General features: G+C 33.9%; 1 protein-coding gene across 6 annotated transcripts in view; it reads left to right on the top strand.

Moving 5' to 3' along the window:
- The window catches only part of LOC143243959 (metabotropic glutamate receptor-like), a 133,615-nt gene that overhangs the window by 44,767 nt on the left and 71,184 nt on the right, over positions 1–17,664 (top strand). For 3 of the 6 annotated variants that reach the window (XM_076487833.1, XM_076487834.1, XM_076487832.1), the window contains exon 2: positions 899–1,021. The gene's annotated coding sequence lies outside the window, so the exon portion shown is untranslated. Of the gene's footprint in view, positions 1–898; positions 1,022–2,084; positions 2,272–13,688; positions 13,817–17,664 lie in introns of those variants that run through there. The other 3 variants (XM_076487837.1, XM_076487835.1, XM_076487831.1) reach the window with 2 other exon arrangements.

Raw genomic sequence — 17,664 nt, forward strand, 5'->3', positions numbered from 1 at the left:
TGAATGTAATTATTTAATCTCACTAACATATATATACGCATTTGTAAAGCTTGTCTTCAGAGTATTTTCTTAAAAATCAAATTATCGCTTTATGATATTTAGAATGGAATTATGTGTCAATACAACAAATAAATATTATTATTGTGTCACAACATTAAATAACAAAAGTACATATCATTTTCATTGATAATGTGAGAACAACGTTTCGACCTTTTTAGGTCATCTTCGGGTTAAGAACCTTTTTAACCCGAAGATGACTTAGGAAGGCCAAAACGTTGTTCTCTCCTTATCAATAAAAGTGTTGATACCATACCAACAATTCTGAGATACATTTTATTTCAAGTTTCTCGTCATCAAGAAAAACATATCACTTTCGTTCTGTATATAATATTCTGATATTTTCAAGATACATTCAGAAACCCAAAATATTTTATCAGATATATTTGTTTATATCGTTTTTGTTTCTACATATGTATGAACACATTTGTCTTGTTTTTGTGGCTTTCTTTTGAAAACCTGTATATTGAATAAGACTGATATATTTTTTAATAATCTATAATGACCATTCGATTTTTTAAAATTATTGTTACACGGAAAACTGTTCAACTCTTTTCTGGTCATGTCGTCAAAATCAAAGATTAGAATCAGAGAAAATGAAAAAAGTTAAACAAAATCAAGTGAGAATGTAAAATGATTTAGTTATTCTGATTCTACATTTCATGTTTCCAGATAACATATTTTATTAATTTCGAACGACATCGTGGTAAAGGTTTTATGTTTTGACAGATAAAATGAGTAAAACTAATTACACAGTTAATGGTCAAACTTTTGAGTTTTATTAACCATTTGACAATTAAACAATAATTTTAACACCAAAATGTATGTTCTTTCCTTACAGAATTTGTTTCACAGGTGAAGAGAAATATAAACATACCAAACTATTAATGACATGCTGATTACGGTAAAAATCATCTTTAATAACGAAGGTACTTGACTGAGAGAACCATGCATTAAAATATTCGTAAGTAGAAACGTAATAAATGTGTACTTAATTAATTGTACTGATTGCCAGGTTGATTTTTAGCTTCGAACTGAGTTCATAACTTGCTCTGATCAGAACTTAATTTGATTAATTTTATATTAAAACATCAAATTATATTAGCATTGCGTTTCCGTAAATTTTGTAAGATATTATTATAAATATTTAAGAGACTGATTATTGGGTATAAAAGTTTATCTGTTAATTAAATAGTTCTCGCTTTCGAAATCTTATGAAATTTTCTGTAAAATATTCAAGCAGGTAGGACTAAAGTTATTACCCCCTCTTAAAAGTAACACACCCAACAAATCCGAACGAATGGGTGTTTTTGTACATGAAGCATCGTTTATTCGCTATCAATATTTATACAGGACCAAAATCATTTGCACTAAATATAACAGTTGAAAAACTGTACCTCCCCTCGTAGGTTCATCATTAAGTCTGAAAGATTATAACGGTAAAAACCGTTACGCCTAGGAGAACATAAACCTAAAAGATCTAATTCTAATTATGACTTTCGGGAAATCTTGCTTTTATTTTATTTTATCATTCGTAAGTTGGGTTACTAAAAAGAATAGGCCCATGGGTATACAATACGTATAGCCCATTGCGTAATTTGGCGCTTAACAACCAACATAGAAAAAGCACAAAAGTGAAAATAACTTGAGATGACAGAGATTTGTAAAATTTACCCAGTGCCATGCAACAGTAATTTAATGAGTAATTTCGTTCCAATAATCGAGTAACAGGAAAATCTCCTCACAGAACATACTTAAATATAAAGTAGAGATAAACTATATATATATATAAATCCCACATATAAGTAGCACTGAGATTAATGTATTTTACGTCGTTCGTCGTACTAAAATAAAATTTTATAAACTTTGAAATTCCAAAAAAACATTTAGTTTTAAACATTACAATATATACATTCTACTATATATTTGGTTTAAAAATGTTTTTGATTTTAACGTTTTCATATAGTTTCCAAATTTATCGAAGGAAAAAAAAAATTATGTTCCTAAACTGTCACACTTCATTTCAGGAATTTCATTCGGTCTCACAAGACAATTCAGACAGATTTAAGAGCAAAAAGTTTGATAGACGAGTCGTCTGGTCTCTCGCTGTTTCCTGCAAAGCATAATGTCTTTTTTCATGTTTTTGTCTATCTCCAATTTTTAAAATCTTCAAACGTTTTTAACATTGAAGAAAACTTTCCAAAAATGAACAAGGTAATTTGTGTGGTTTGATCGTTTCTTATACGTTCTTACAACAGTCATAGTTTCTCTTTCAATTCTTCCAGTTCAGTACTAACTGTGTGAATGTGTGTTATTATAATTTTCGGATTTGCGAGAGAAAGTTTTAAATCATTCTATACACAAGTTGTAAAAATAGCACTTCGTCTTATACACGCGACTTGCATTACGTTGAAAATTTAGAAACATTTTATTTACATGTTTAAAATATCAACTTCTTTCTCCTTAATTTGTTCGACATCAGTATGTTTTATCCTTTAACTGAAACATACAAAATGTATGTACAAACTGTTTCTTCTTTTATGTACAAATTGTTTCTCCTCTTATGTACAAACTGTTTCTTCTTTTATGTACAAATTGTTTCTTTTTCTATGGCCTTTGGGATTTTTTAAAGGTTTTTGCTTTTATTTCTTTCTTGGAATGAATCGTAGATATCGGGCAAAATCTGTAACTATCATATAATGTTAGTTTTGTATTCTTAATTCGGTAGGCCCGATATGGTCACCTGGTTGAGGGAGCTCGACTACTAATCTGAGTGGTGCGGTTTCGAATCACTGCCACACCAAACAATCTGTAATTTTTCAACTGTGGAAACGTTATAATGTGACAGTCAATCTTACTATTCGTCGGCAAAATAGTAGCCCAAGAGTTGGCAGTGGCTGGCGATGTCAACTTGTCTTCTCTGTAGTCCATCTTTGAAAAAGTAAGGTTTGTTTGTTTGTTTTGAATTTCGCACAAAGCTACTCGAGGGCTATCTGTGCTAGCCGTCCCTAATTTAGCAGTGTAAAACTAGAGGGAAGGTAGCTAGTCATCACCACCCACCTCCAACTCTTGGGCTTCTCTTTTACCAACGAATAGTGGGATTGAACTTCACGTTATAACGCTCCCACGGCTGGGAGGGCGAGCATGTTTGGCGCGACGCGGACGGAAAAATTAAGGACGGCTAGCGCAGATAACCCTCGTATATCTTTGGACGAAAGTGTTTAACAAACAAGTAATCAATTCGATAAATTTATTTTTCAATTATTTTTACGATCTTTATCTAAACTGTAATGTTCTATATTGTAGATGAACTATTTCTGGTGTCAGTATTAAGTAAAGGCTTAATGTTTTCCAGTATTCAAGTCTTTCTCCTGATATACACAATAAAAAAATATTTCCACCTTACAAAAATTTATATGACCATTGTTTTCATGTCTTCCAGATAACTTAGAAAGTTTATTATTTCACCTTTTTAATAATGTTATTGCTTTCACGAAACATTAATATTTTTTTGATTGAGTTTCAAAATTATTTGTTATTGATTTGTTGTAAAAGGCCCCCCGTTAGTACAGCGGTATGTCTACGGATTTACAACGCTAAAATCAGGGGTTCGATTCCCCTCGGTGGGCTCAGTAGATAGCCCAATGTGGCTTTGCTATAAGAAAGCACTTGTTGTAAAGGTCATGTTTTACTCAGCCACTAAGGTTACGAAATAACTAGATCACTGTAAGTTGAAGCAACAGGTATATTACCCAAAAAACACGCTATAAATCAGAAAGTCTAAAAATAAAAACATAGAAAAAAGTTTATTTAACAAAACAAAGCATGACTAAAGAACGACTTTGTATTTACTAAGTTCCATTACAGCGTCTGGGTGCGTCGAAGATAAGTTTACGGACTTACAACGTTAAAACTCGACGTTCGATTCCTGAATGTGGACAGAGCACAAATAGCCAATTGTGTGGTTTTACACTACAAAACAGACCTGGCATGGCCAGGCGGTTAAGACACTCGACTAGTAGTCCGAGGGTCGCGGATTTGATTCCCCGTCGCACAAAACATGCTCGCTCTTTCAGTCGTGGGGGCGTTATAATGTAACATCAATCCCAGAATTCTTTGGTAAAAGAGTAACCCAAGAGTTGGCGGTGGTTGGTTATGACTAGCTACCTTCCCTCTAGTTTTACATTGCAAAATTAGGGACGGCTAGCGCAGAAAGTCCTCGTGTAGTTTTGCGCGAAATTCAAAAACAAACAAACACTTTGAAACAATACGTACCATTAGAACTACAGACAAATAGAACAAACACTGAACAAGTGAGAGAGAATTGTATAAAACGTTATTTAAGCCTACAGAACATTAATGACACATTCATACAGTTCCTGTAAATACGTTCATTTTTAACTTCTTATAGGGTATATTATAAAACTTTTATCTTATAACTGAAAACTCGTGAAAAATTGGGAATAAATGTATATTGTATTAAGAATATTTTTATTGAAAGAAGAATCAATCAAATGTGATAATAATTGACTGCTAAATAATCCATGATTATTATAAGTTCCAACTGATTTACAAAATTTTGAAGAGTTCAAATAAAATCTCACAACATGATTGATAAATATATATATTTTTAAACATTTTTGCCTCATGTTATCAGTCTGGTCGAGCGTGCTCTAATGGTTAACGCGCGAGTTTGTGGACCGAAGTTTTGAGACACTTGATCTTTTTCATTCCGTGTTATCTAAGCTGCTGCTGGTGGTGTAATGGTGTGGGAAATCAATCATAATCTTATTGTAATAAACGAAAATCTATTATCCACATATCTGACTTTTACATAATATTAATTAAAGTATAATGTATTCTATATTTATTATGAAATATTGTATTCAGTTTTATTTTTCATTTCGATTGCAGTGCCCTCTTCAAGTAGCCGATTTAAATTGCACGACCACCATGCCATAGGGCACGTATTACTTTCTAATATGTCTAAACGAGAGATAAATACAAGCAGACGATATTAAAAGCTTCACTTAACTTATTTCTTCTTTTATCCAGCTGTAAACCATTTTGTTAATAAAGTCAATAATTTATTTCATTCGGTAAGCATACTATTTAACGTATAAAGATATAAAAATTACATGATTTAGTAAATTTTCAACAATTAATTACAAATATATTAACTTTAACTTTTATTAAACTAATTTGTCAAGATTGTTCTCACAAACGATTTCTCTCTCTTTTCAAAATATATTTTTGAGACGGACGTGAAATAAATTCTACTTCAGATTTTATAAACCGTACATGTACATGATAATCGATTATCATCACATATGAGTTGTGTACATTATTACCCTAAGAAAATTAATGTGCTGTCTTATAGATGGAGAGCAAACGATTGATGTGTATTCTTAAAACTTCTTAGTTTTTTAGAATTCACGTATTATTGATAATTCTCGCATGCCAGCTAATTTACATAGCTTTGTTTGCATAAAAGTAATTTACATATTTCCCATTTTCAAATTTCTAATCTGTTTCTTAAAATGACTCGCTTAACAATAATTCGACGACTTCATACTTATAAATTACTTTATTTTCTTCAACTTTTTACATCATCTACATCTTTTTTTGCTCTTCAACATTGTTAAAGTTTCTGTTTCATTCACTTGCTTCTTTTCATTATGTTAATTTTTGTTTTCTTCCTTTTCTTATCACTGTGTTCTTTATTATGTTTTAGAGTAACGAACAAACGTTTGCCAAGGTAAATTATGCTCCATCTGGATACGTAAGCACTTATTAGACTTAAGTTTAGAATAATGAAGACTGGATTTCAATGTTTTCATGCTAGTAATGAAGACTGGATTTCCATCTTTTCATGCCAATAATGAAGATTGGATTTCCATGTTTTCATGCCAGTATTGAAGACTGGATTTCCTACTGAAGTGAAAGCTCAACATTTATTTTGCTGCATTACCATTCATTGTACAAAAAATTAGGTAAAAAAATTATGAAATGGAAAATGACATATTAACATTCCCCTTTTATCCTCATGTAAGTTTACTTCATTTAAGTAACAAATGTTTGTTTTACATTAAATGACATAAGTTACCATCTGCAATTACACGAGACACAAAGTCAACAAAGAATTGAAGCATATTACGAGTTTTGTTAAAAATATTTAATGTAATTTTAATAATAACTCGTTTTGAAACACGGAGTAAAATAAAGCTGATTTCTTCTTCTGTTTTTGATTTTTTAGTGTGATTTATGTGTGATAAGAAACTGCTCTACCAACAAAAATTTACATATTTGTTAGGTTTTTTTTCCCGAAATGAACAAAATAGAAAAGTGCGCTGCGTGTCAACCAGTACCTGGAAAGTTGACACGAATGAAACTATATCATAAACATTTTATTTATATCAGTATCCTTGTTGCAGATTTAAGTAAACGAAACAAAAATGTTTTAACTGTTTCTCATCTCATATTGCCTAGAAATATAGATTGAGATTCAAAGTTTAGGAAAAATATTACAAAAAATAATAGTAGAGAAGCAATGAAGAATTTGCAAGAATTTTCTTTAATTTTTTCAACGTTTAAACATTAATAAAAACCAATCAGAGTGTAGTCAAGTATTTTTGTATTATATCTGACCTTGTCTTAGAAGCATAAAAAACGCATTCAAGTTCATCATTGTAAGGCTGGTTGACACGCGTGTCATCTGTCCCAAGAGTAACGTGTTAACGTGCTTCAAACCACCAATTTGCTAAAAAATGTTTTTTGCTTGTTTGGAATCAAGCACAAAGTTTACAATGGGCTATCTAAACTCTGTCCATCACAGGAATCGAAACCCGATTTCTTACGATGTGAGTTCACAGATACACCGCTGTGCCACTGGGGATCTGCTAAAAATGACTTGTGCGTGTGCTGTTCCAGTAGTAGTCGTAAAACAAATTTATATCCAGTCGAAAGAATGCACATTGAAGTACAATATATCTCAGGTTCTCTGAACACAGTATTGGCCCCGGCATGGCCGAGCATGTTAAGACGTGCGACTCGTAATCTGAGGGTCATGGGTTCGCATTCCCGTCACGCCAAACATGCTCACTCTTACACCCGTGGGGGCGTTATAATGTTACGGTCAATCCCACTATTCGTTGATAAAAGAGTAGCCCAAGAGTTGGCGGTGGGTGGTGAAGACTAGCTGCCTTCCCTCTAGTCTTACACTGTAGAATTAGGGACGGCTAGCGCAGAGAGCTCTCGAGTAGCTTTGTGCGAAATTCAAAACAAACAAACTTAACATAGCATTTACGTTTACATAAATTCTTTACAGCAGAAAATGTTCATTCATGTATGTGAAAATATGAATTTTTAAACCTGCACACAACAGAAATTTCTGATCACTACAATGTTTCTTTCACAACAGATTCTTAGGCACTCTACATTTTTTTTTACCACCCAGTAGGCGACTTTACTGGTAGGTCTTTTATTGAGACAGGTTTTTTACCGAGTATTATCACTCCATTTCTTCTCATAAACGTCATCGTAGTTACCTGAACTTTCAGTCATCTGTCACATCTCCATACCAGCCAAATTAGCAGTTACGACTTAACTCTTAAATTTCTTTTAACCCCACGAACTTAGCAAAACTTCCCTTTTTCGCGAAGGGGATATCAGTATCCACGAACATCCCAGTTTAGGAAACTTTGTTTTTCCTTTAAAACCAAATACTAGCCGTGGTTTTATTTTCAAATTACAACAGCAAATGACGCGTGTCTGAATGTCTTAGTGGTCATGATGTCACGGCTACCAGCGTCAACATATGGAAGTTACTGGTATTCTGTCAACATGATTACGTGAAAAACCATTGTCAATTGTCCCTCTTCTCGAATTATCGTTGTAATAACTAAATCTTAAAAAGATGTGTCACATGAGGTCATTATTTTCATTGTACTATCGTACGTACAGAGACAGACCGCTGTGCCACTGGGGGAGTCACTGGTCTTAGCTGTTTATTCTGACTAATTTGAAGTTTGTTCTAAGATATAAGTTTATTTTATATTTCCTTAATACATCTTGTAATGGTAAGTTGAAAGTTTAGAGTAATCACTTAAAAAAAAAACGCCCGGCATGAGCACGTGGTTAAGGCACTCGACTCGTAATTCGAGGGTCGCTGGTTCGAAACCTTGTCACACCAACGAACATGCTTAGCCCTTTCAGTCGGGGGAGCGTTATAATATGATGGTCAATCTCATTATTCGTTGATAAAAGAGTAGTCCAAGCGGTGGCGGTGGGTGATGATGACTAGCTAGTTGCCTTCACTCTAGTCTTACACTGCTAAATTAGGCATGGCTAACGCAGATAGCCCTCGTGTAGCCATGCGCGAAATTCAAATACATCAGTTTTCTGTAAGAGTTTATTATATAAATATGTTCGTTGTTGAAAACTGATTCATGAGGAGATTCATGTAGGTTTATCTGATGTAACCTTTTAAACTTTTAATCAACACTTAAACCTAGAAATTTGTGGTTTTAGAAAAAAATACAATGGACAATTTCCAGTTTTAGTACCTGTTTACTTTGGGTTTCCTTGAAAGGCTATAGCTTGTACATAATAAACTGCTAACACTCATTTGTTTGAACGACCCATAGTGCCGTATTTTTGCAAGTTGAGAATTAGGGTTAAGGTCATGTGAAAACTTATATTATTGACGTAGATTATGTATAACATTGAACTGATAGAGGAACTTTGTAGTGCCTCTTCTTCTAGTCTTGTTAGAAATAAGTTATTTTAACTTTTTTATGCTTGAACACAGGAAGTTAGAGGCCCAGCGGGTTGAAAGAAACAGGAACGTTCAACAGAGATAATTATAATCTAGGCTTGTAGTGCAATACGCTCCATCGAACGCTTTTGTCCATCCAGAAAGACGGCTACAGTCATTTGTTTGTGATTAAATTAAATGAAAACAATTTTTGATTGACAGGCTAAATTGTGGGTCGTTTTTCTGTTTGGGCTCGATGTCATTTAGAAGGTCATTACCTTCTAAGTAACGAATTAATATTATCTTGGAGATCGTTTTTTTCTTTTCCAGTAGCTTATCGAAGCATGATAATAAGGTAATAAACTTATAATCAAGGGGTGAGCGCCATCTTTTTTGACGGCTCTTATATTAACAGTCGTTTGGTAATGAACGTAACCTGAATATAGTTTTGTTTGTTTGTTTGTTTTAGAATTTCGCACAAAGCTACTCGAGGGCTATCTGTGCTAGCCGTCCCTAATTTAGCAGTGTAAGACTAGAGGGAAGGCAGCTAGTCATCACCACCCACCGCCAACTCTTGGGCTACTCTTTTTACCAACGAAAAGTGGGATTGCCCGTCACATTATAACGCCCCCACGGCTGGGAGGGCGAGCATGTTTGGCGCGAACCCGCGACCCTCAGATTACGAAGCGCACGCCTTATCGCGCTAGGCCATGCCGGGCCTCTTGAATATAGTAGACTAATCTTTCTCACATTGATGTGACAGGTTTTTGAAGAAATCATTCTTTATTTTCTCGGGAAAGGACTTTGCTGCGTCGAGTGAGTTTTATTCAAATACGTGCTGCGCAATATTACACAGTACTCTAGAAAGACCTGCGAATTTAAAGTTCATAAACCTTATTGTTTGAATAACAGATTTTCCATAATTCAGCTGAGCGGAGTTGGAAAATAATATTCATTTTTTTCTAACTCGTAAGGAGTTTTTACAAACCAGGAAGAAAAACTCTTACTTAGATAACAATTACAATAAATTTACCACCATTATATGTGTTTCTTATAGTAAAGCCACATCGGGCTATCTGCTCAGCCCACCGAGGGGAATCGAACCCCTGATTTTAGCGTTGTAAATCCGGAGACATACCGTTGTACTAGCAGGGGGCACCACAATTATAACAGAATATGTTTGGATCATTTGCACAACCTTTTGTTGCTATAGCGACGAATAAATAATATGGAAACCAAAAACAAAAACAAGGTCAAAGTGCACATACAACCAAATACCATAGAGAAATGACGCGTTATGTGATCTGTCACTGTATATGTATTTGTGGTGTGTTTAATGCGGATTCTAGAACGATCGATAAGACTTACGTCGCAGTTGGTCTAGAGAAATTTACAGTCAGTGGTTGTCGCCATTTTAAGCATAATATTATGATCCTATTTCAATGAAACTGATTCTCTTATGTAAAGTTCTTATGACGTTTTATGAGAAATCTGTACGTGATGGAGAAACGTGGGTATCACTTTAAGATTCGGCATACACGAATTACTGTAGAACATGTGAAACGTTCTAGACAATAAACCAACACAGGCCTGTGTTATTAAAGGGGAGTATGCCTGTACAATGAGGACATTATTATTAACGTGGACATTTTTATGGTAGTTTTGTTGATGTGGTAATTAATAAATCGCCGTGTGATTTATTCTGTCACTAATCTTAATTTTTCTTATTAAAATTAGATATCTTAGAAATAAACCGTTTTTCCAAAACTGAAGAACTGATTATTTGTTTGTTTTTGAATTTCGCGCATAGCTACGTGAGAGCTATTTGCGCTAGCTATCCCTAATTTAGCATTGTAAGACTAGAGGAAAGGCGGCTAGTCATCACCACCCACCACCAACTTCTCGGCTATTTTTTTTACCAACAAATAGTGGGAATGACCGTCACATTATAACGCCCCAACTGCTGAAAGGTCGAGCATGTTTTGTGTGACGAGGATTCGAATCCGCGAACCTCGGATTACGAGTCGAGCGACTTAATTAACAGGCCATACCGGACCTAACTAAAGAGTGTTTATTTTTGAATTTTGTGCAAAGCTACACGAGGGCTATCTGCGCTAGCCATCCCTAATTTAGCAGTTTATGACTAGAAGTAAGGCAGGTAGTCATCATCACCCACCGCCAACGCTTGGACTACTTTTTTAACAACGAATAGTGGGAATAACCGTCACGTTGTAACACCCCCATGGCTGAAAAGGTAAGCATGTTTCATGTGACAGGGATTCGAACCCGCGACCCTCGGATTACGAGTCGAGCACCTTAACTACATGGTCATACCGGGCCTAACTAAAAGAAAGTCAGTATAATGCAGCTCGGAAAGATAGAAAAAAAGTTTTCTCAACCACACAATAAAAGTTTGTCATTCTCATTTTTTCTATCTTTAAAATCTCTTCCAAACAGTACGAAACAATAAATAATATATTTTTGCACAAATATCTTTCTAAACGTTGATACTAATGTAAAATTGTTCTTACAACAGATTTTATGTATTTAATTCGTTCAATTCAAAGAAGTAATAGAAAGTCATATTAGGGCTAGGTTTCGGTTGACTTGAACCTACTTAAAAAGTTGAATAAACTAAGACATTTTCAGTGTGATATGTCAACCTTTGTGGAATAACTTGACAAAGTGCTTTATAATATTTCTGATTATCAGCTGATGAAAAAAAGGAAAACTAGCAGAGGATCAAATTCCTCCAGTTCACCTGGTAATTCTAAGAATATTTTATACAATTTTAATTATTTAGAAGACTTGGCCAGATGACAAAGGCTTTAATAAGGTTTGTATTTTTACTTCACGTTTTTTAAAGATATTTTCATGATTGTATCTAAAAAAGGTTTGTTTGTAGTCAAACAGAAAGTTATACAATAAGCTATTTGTGTTCTGTCCACTGCGGGTATCGTAACCCGGCTTCTAGCGTTGTAAGTCCTTAGACAATTAGTGAATTACAAAGGTTAGTAATAAAATTCTTTATAGTGTCAGAGCTCTAGGCCCATTCCATGATTTACCATAGTTCCTAAAACGTTAGTGTACGAGAAGAAGCCGATAAGTGAAAAGAAACTCTAGGACTGGGGCTAACAAAGCGAACACACTGTTCAACTGAAATATCCTGGAGTGCAAACTGTTTCTGTCTCGCTTCACTCACAAGGCATATTTGACTATCAGTCTGAAACTTCATACTAATTTTGTTTTCTCATGGTTAGGTATTTTGGTGGGTTGAATTATCACTATCAAACCAAATCAAAGGACTTTAACTAGACTCAAATATATATACACTATTGTGCAAAAGTCATTCTTTCCATTTTATGGAGCTAATTCTTCCATGTCATTAAAGAACAACACTGTGGTAATACTTTACTCGACCCTGTTGACAAATGAATGAGCCAGAGTGATAACACTTATCATTATTTATAATTCCCATATACTCGTATTAAGGGCATACCATGTTTGAATAAACATAGTGATCAAATTTAGAGTCTGAAACAACTTTCATGGTACCCCATGAAATGTCTTAATTATATAGAATAAAGCAAGTAAGGAGTTAGCACACGGTACTGGTATATGTTTGTTTGTTTTGAATTTCGAGCAAAGCTACTCTAGGGCTATCTGCGTTAGCCGTCCCTAATTTAGCAGTGTAAGACTAGAGGGAAGGCAGATAGTCATCACCACCCACCGCCAACTCTTGGGATACTCTAATACCAACGAATAGTGGGATTGATCGTCACATTATAACGTTCCCACGGCTGAAAGGGCGAGCATGTTTGGTGCGACCGGGATTCGAACCCTCAACCCTCGGATTACGAGTCGAACGCCTTAACACGCTTGTCCATGCCGGACCTTTGGGATCTAATAGATCAAAACTTGACAAATCAAAAATTACTTCCAAAATTTTTTTTATGGGAGTGTAATTGAGATATTTTGGGTAAAATCCAAAAGGACACTTTGATTAAGTATATTACAACAATGTCGAAAGACTGCCTGCAGTTATTAAAGGAAAATGGTCACATAAATTAGCAACTGTTTGCTGAACTCAAGCTCTTTCACTGAGTTTCTGTTGTACTAAATATGAAGGTTAATAACATTCTGATGTTTCACCTGAAATTTACCTTTTGCTGTTTTTGGAAAGTAGCCTGAAGTTTAATGTTTGGCTTTGTCCTAACACTTTTACAGAGTAGTGTATGTATTATTATTGTTAGATGAAGTTCATGTGGTGAATCAATGAAAGTACATAAAAAATTATTGTAAACGTGTGATTTAATATTTAAAAATATAAAAAAGTAGAAAGATTAATCGAAGCAATTATTCCAAAGTTACTGGAATTAGCTAAGAATCAACCCTTTCTTTAATGATGAGTTTCCCCGGGAGATAGCGGTAAATCTTCGGATTTACAACGCTAACATCAAGGGTTCGACTTTTTAATGCATCTTATGGCAATGCGTTTGTTGAACAAAGTTCAAGTTTGTATGTACAAACGTTTTCCTGCGTGTATATTGATACGTATGGTTTTGTTGCAACGCTCAGTTCTGGACAAGATTGCATGTTAATGTTAAATATGAAAACACGAATAAGTAAAAGTGTTTCACACAATCCAAGGTCGAAGAAGTGACTAGTAAACTCATGTAATAAGTAAAAAACTGTTCGTTTAGTGACACTACAACGCAGTTGTAATATCAACTGTCTTTATCATAGTAAAATACATTAAAATAAGTTAGTTTTATTTCACGGACCAGTGACGTATTATACAAGAAAAATCTGCGCATTCAGTGTATTGACGATAGTGCGCCCTCTTGTGCGTCCTAATCGATCCATCTCGCGCTAGTTTTCATCTGACCTCGAGCGACTAAGTAAGAAGACGGAAGAACAGCGTGGAGATCAGAAGTGTGGGAGTCGAGTGAACGTTTATAATACAGTAGGCCTGAAGTAACTCGGTCTAGTAACCAACGACAGGTAACTTTAGTGTATTAGCTTCATTGATACGTTTGGTACCATTTTCTTTTTCAGGGAATATTATTACAAAAACTATATCACGACCGCCTGCTGTATTGTTACCATTGTTTTTAGGTGTAGGTATCGTAGTCATCTACTTTGAATTTTACAGAATTTATTAGTGTAAATTATCCCTATTCTGTTGTTATTAACCGGTTTGATAAATTGACTAAGCCTTCCACTAAGCAAGCAGTAAACTGAGAATATATTTTTATATGTAACTGTAAATAAATAATATTTTGACTTGAATTTCGCGCAAAGCTAACCGAGAGCTATTTGCGCAATCTACCCCTAATTTAGTAGCGAAAGAGTAGAGGGAAGAAATCTAGTTACCGCCACCCACCGCCAACTCTTAGGCTACTCTTTTACCAAGAAATAGCAGGATTGGCTGAAAGGGCGAGCATGTTTGGTGGAACCGGGATTCGAATTAGCAATTCTCAGATTAGGAATCAAGTCTTAAGCACATAGCCATGGCAGGCCTACAAATACTAGTAAGTTATAAGGTTTACATCCACTAGTTTATAATTTTTAAATATTCGAATGAAACAGTCCAAACGAAATATTAATTGCACTAGAGAAGATCGCAGTAGTGTCGAGATGAAAACAAATATAAACAAAATTGAAGATGTTTTCATATACAAACAGGAGAACCAAAGCATATTTACAATATGTTTTATTATGTGAAGTTTTAATCACACACATATATATGTTTATTATTTTTACTACAATTTATGACTGACATAGCCTGGTCATTAGGTTGTTTGACTTAAAACCTTTGGGTCATCGGTTTGAATTTCGTCATCAAATACTCTCGTTCTCTGAGCCGTAGATCGTTATAATGTAACGGTCAATCTCATTATTTGCTGATAAAGAGTGGTCTAAGAGTGACCGATGGGTGGTATTGGCTAGCTGGCTTTCATGTTGTCTGTTATTTCAAAATTTAGAGACGTTCAGCGAAGATAGTATTTGAATAGTTTTGAGTGAAATATAACATAAGCTGCATTATATATAGTTTGGATATACCACATGCAGAGACAATAGATCATCAGTCAGTGTTCGGTTTTACTGTTAAACTCAGATCATTGAACAATGGTTAGTTTTATTGTTGAACTGAGACCACCGAAGAGTTGTTAGTTTTACTGTTAAACTTAAATCATTACATGGTGGGTGGATGGTTCTACTGTTAAACTCAAACCATGAAACAGTGGTTGGCTTTACTATGAAACACCGACTGAATGCTATTTAACTTAAGTTAGAAAATATCAATTGATTTTATTAATGAACTCAGACTGTAAAATATTGATTGATTTTACTGTTGAATATAGACTATGGAGTAGTGACAGTTATACAGACTATGGAGTAGTGACAGTTATACAGACTATGGAGTAGTGACAGACTATGGAGTAGTGACAGTTATACAGACTATGGAGTAGTGACAGTTATACTGACTATGGAGTAGTGACAGTTATACAGACTATGGAGTAGTGACAATTATACAGACTATGGAGTAGTGACAATTATACAGACTATGGAGTAGTGACAGTTATACAGACTATGGAGTAGTGACAGTTATACAGACTATGGAGTAGTGACAGTTATAATTGTTGAATTCAGACAATAACACAATATATTTTACTGCTCAATTCACACTATCAAGGTTTTCGTATTTACCTTGGAGATCGTAGAGACTACATATTACCAATAAAGTCCCCCGCTGGTACAACGGTAAGTCTATGGCTTTACAGCTCTAAAATCAGGGGTTCGATTCCCCTCGGTGGACTCAGCAAATAGCCTGATGTGGATTTGTTATAAGAAAACATACACCGACACTACCAATAAGAGGCTGATTATCTCACTATTTCAGTAAGACAATGAAGCAGTGACTGCTTTTATTGTTTAAATCAAACTATTAAACAACTATTTAATTTACTATTAGTTTCAGATAATCAAACACCTGTTAATGAGTTTACTATTAAATTAAGACTTTAAGGACTAAAACTACAATCTAAGGATAACATAAAATAAAAACATAATTACAAACTGAGAGAATGAATTAAGTTATATCATCTTAAAAAATAAATTATCACCGTATTCGTTTCTCGATTTCAACTGATACGAAAATAGATGAAAGGTTGGCTGTTTTCGGAGCTTCAAGCGAGAGACATATATATCGACATTGTACATTACCAAATTGAAATTGGATTAAGTTATAGACACGTGATAATAACGGTTGGAAATGACATATTTCATTGAATTATTCATCAACTTTGTCAGAACAAATTTAAATTTATCTCCGATTGATTAAATTATATATTTTTGAGGAAAGAACAATGAATAATAATGCTTTCTGATGAAAATGTTTCAAGTTGCGTTGTAATAATATTGACTACAAAAGTATTAGGAAATGAAAGTCACATCCAAGATAAAAATCGATTTAATTGCTGTTCTCCTATCAAACGTAGTTACCTTTCTTTTGTTAAGAATCACGTTATGTAGCAAGATGATACTGGACCAGATTATATTCATGCACACATATTTCTCTTTTACCAGACTGATGTATAGACTGTTTCATACCATAGAATTTTTGAATTAGAGCGCATCTTTTTTTGTTCATGACGACGTAATGTAATAGGAAACATATTTATAATGGGTATAGAATTTCATTTGGAACGAGTTGAGAGTAAATCGTGTTATATATGAGCGAAAACGAGTCGATTGGTGTTTTTGTGTGTGAAGTAACTTATGCTTTCATGAAAACTGATCCTTTAAAAATTATTTTTTTCTTATGTAAACAGTCTTCTTGTTTCGTATAAAAATACATTAGCCGTAATTATTTACCCTTAAACACAAGTAAACCAGAAGGTAGTCTTATAAAGCTATGAAACACCACAACAACACAAATAGTAAGATCGAAAAATTCCAACTTATCTCCAACGAATCACTCTTCCCGGATTTAGCAAACATAAGAGAAGGCACTCTCTAGCAAGGTTTGTCCTGATATTTAGGGATATAAAGTAATATGTATACATGGCTTGTATATATATATATAATAAAACATCTTTTGTGACGTTATTACTAAACCTGTTGGAGATGAGGAAAAAACAACAAAAAAGATACTTATTTGCTATATATCAAAATAAAAATGTTCTATACATTGAGTTTTCCAATCTTATTGGAATAACGTGCTTGTAAATTGTACGTGCAATCTTCTAATTACTGAATTTAAAGCAAGATTGCATTATGACGTTGTTTTAACTCTATCCATTTTCTGATAGTTATCACTGAGATGCAGGTCTGACAAATGACTGTTTTTTAGTAAAGAAAACTTATTTAGTATATCAGTAAAAACTAAATCATTCAAATGATTTAAAGGAAATAGTTCGTTCATGCATGCTGACATATTAGACTTTACAAATAACTTGTTCTTGTTTATTGTCAAATAAACAACTTACAACAAACAATAACAAACTACTTTTGTGTTTTGACTTCTAAAACAAAACAGCAACAAAACAATTTTGCGTTTTGTGTTATTCTGCTAAAACAGAAATAACAAGTGTGTTTCATAACTAAAAATAATAACAAACTACTTCTGTGTTTTGTGTTTCAACAATTAAAAAGTCACTTTTGTGTTCGACTACTAAAACAAAAAATAACTAGTTGTGCTTTTACTGTTAAAAACAATAACAAACAACTTTTGTGCTTCGATTGCTAAAACAAGATAAAATCAAGCCTTTTTATGTTTTAACTGTTAAAAACAATTAAAAACTACTTTTGTGTTTTGATAGTCAAAATATGAAAATGGTTGTTTA

This window comes from Tachypleus tridentatus, chromosome 2 (assembly GCF_004210375.1).
Source record: "Tachypleus tridentatus isolate NWPU-2018 chromosome 2, ASM421037v1, whole genome shotgun sequence".
NCBI lineage: Eukaryota > Metazoa > Arthropoda > Merostomata > Xiphosura > Limulidae > Tachypleus > Tachypleus tridentatus.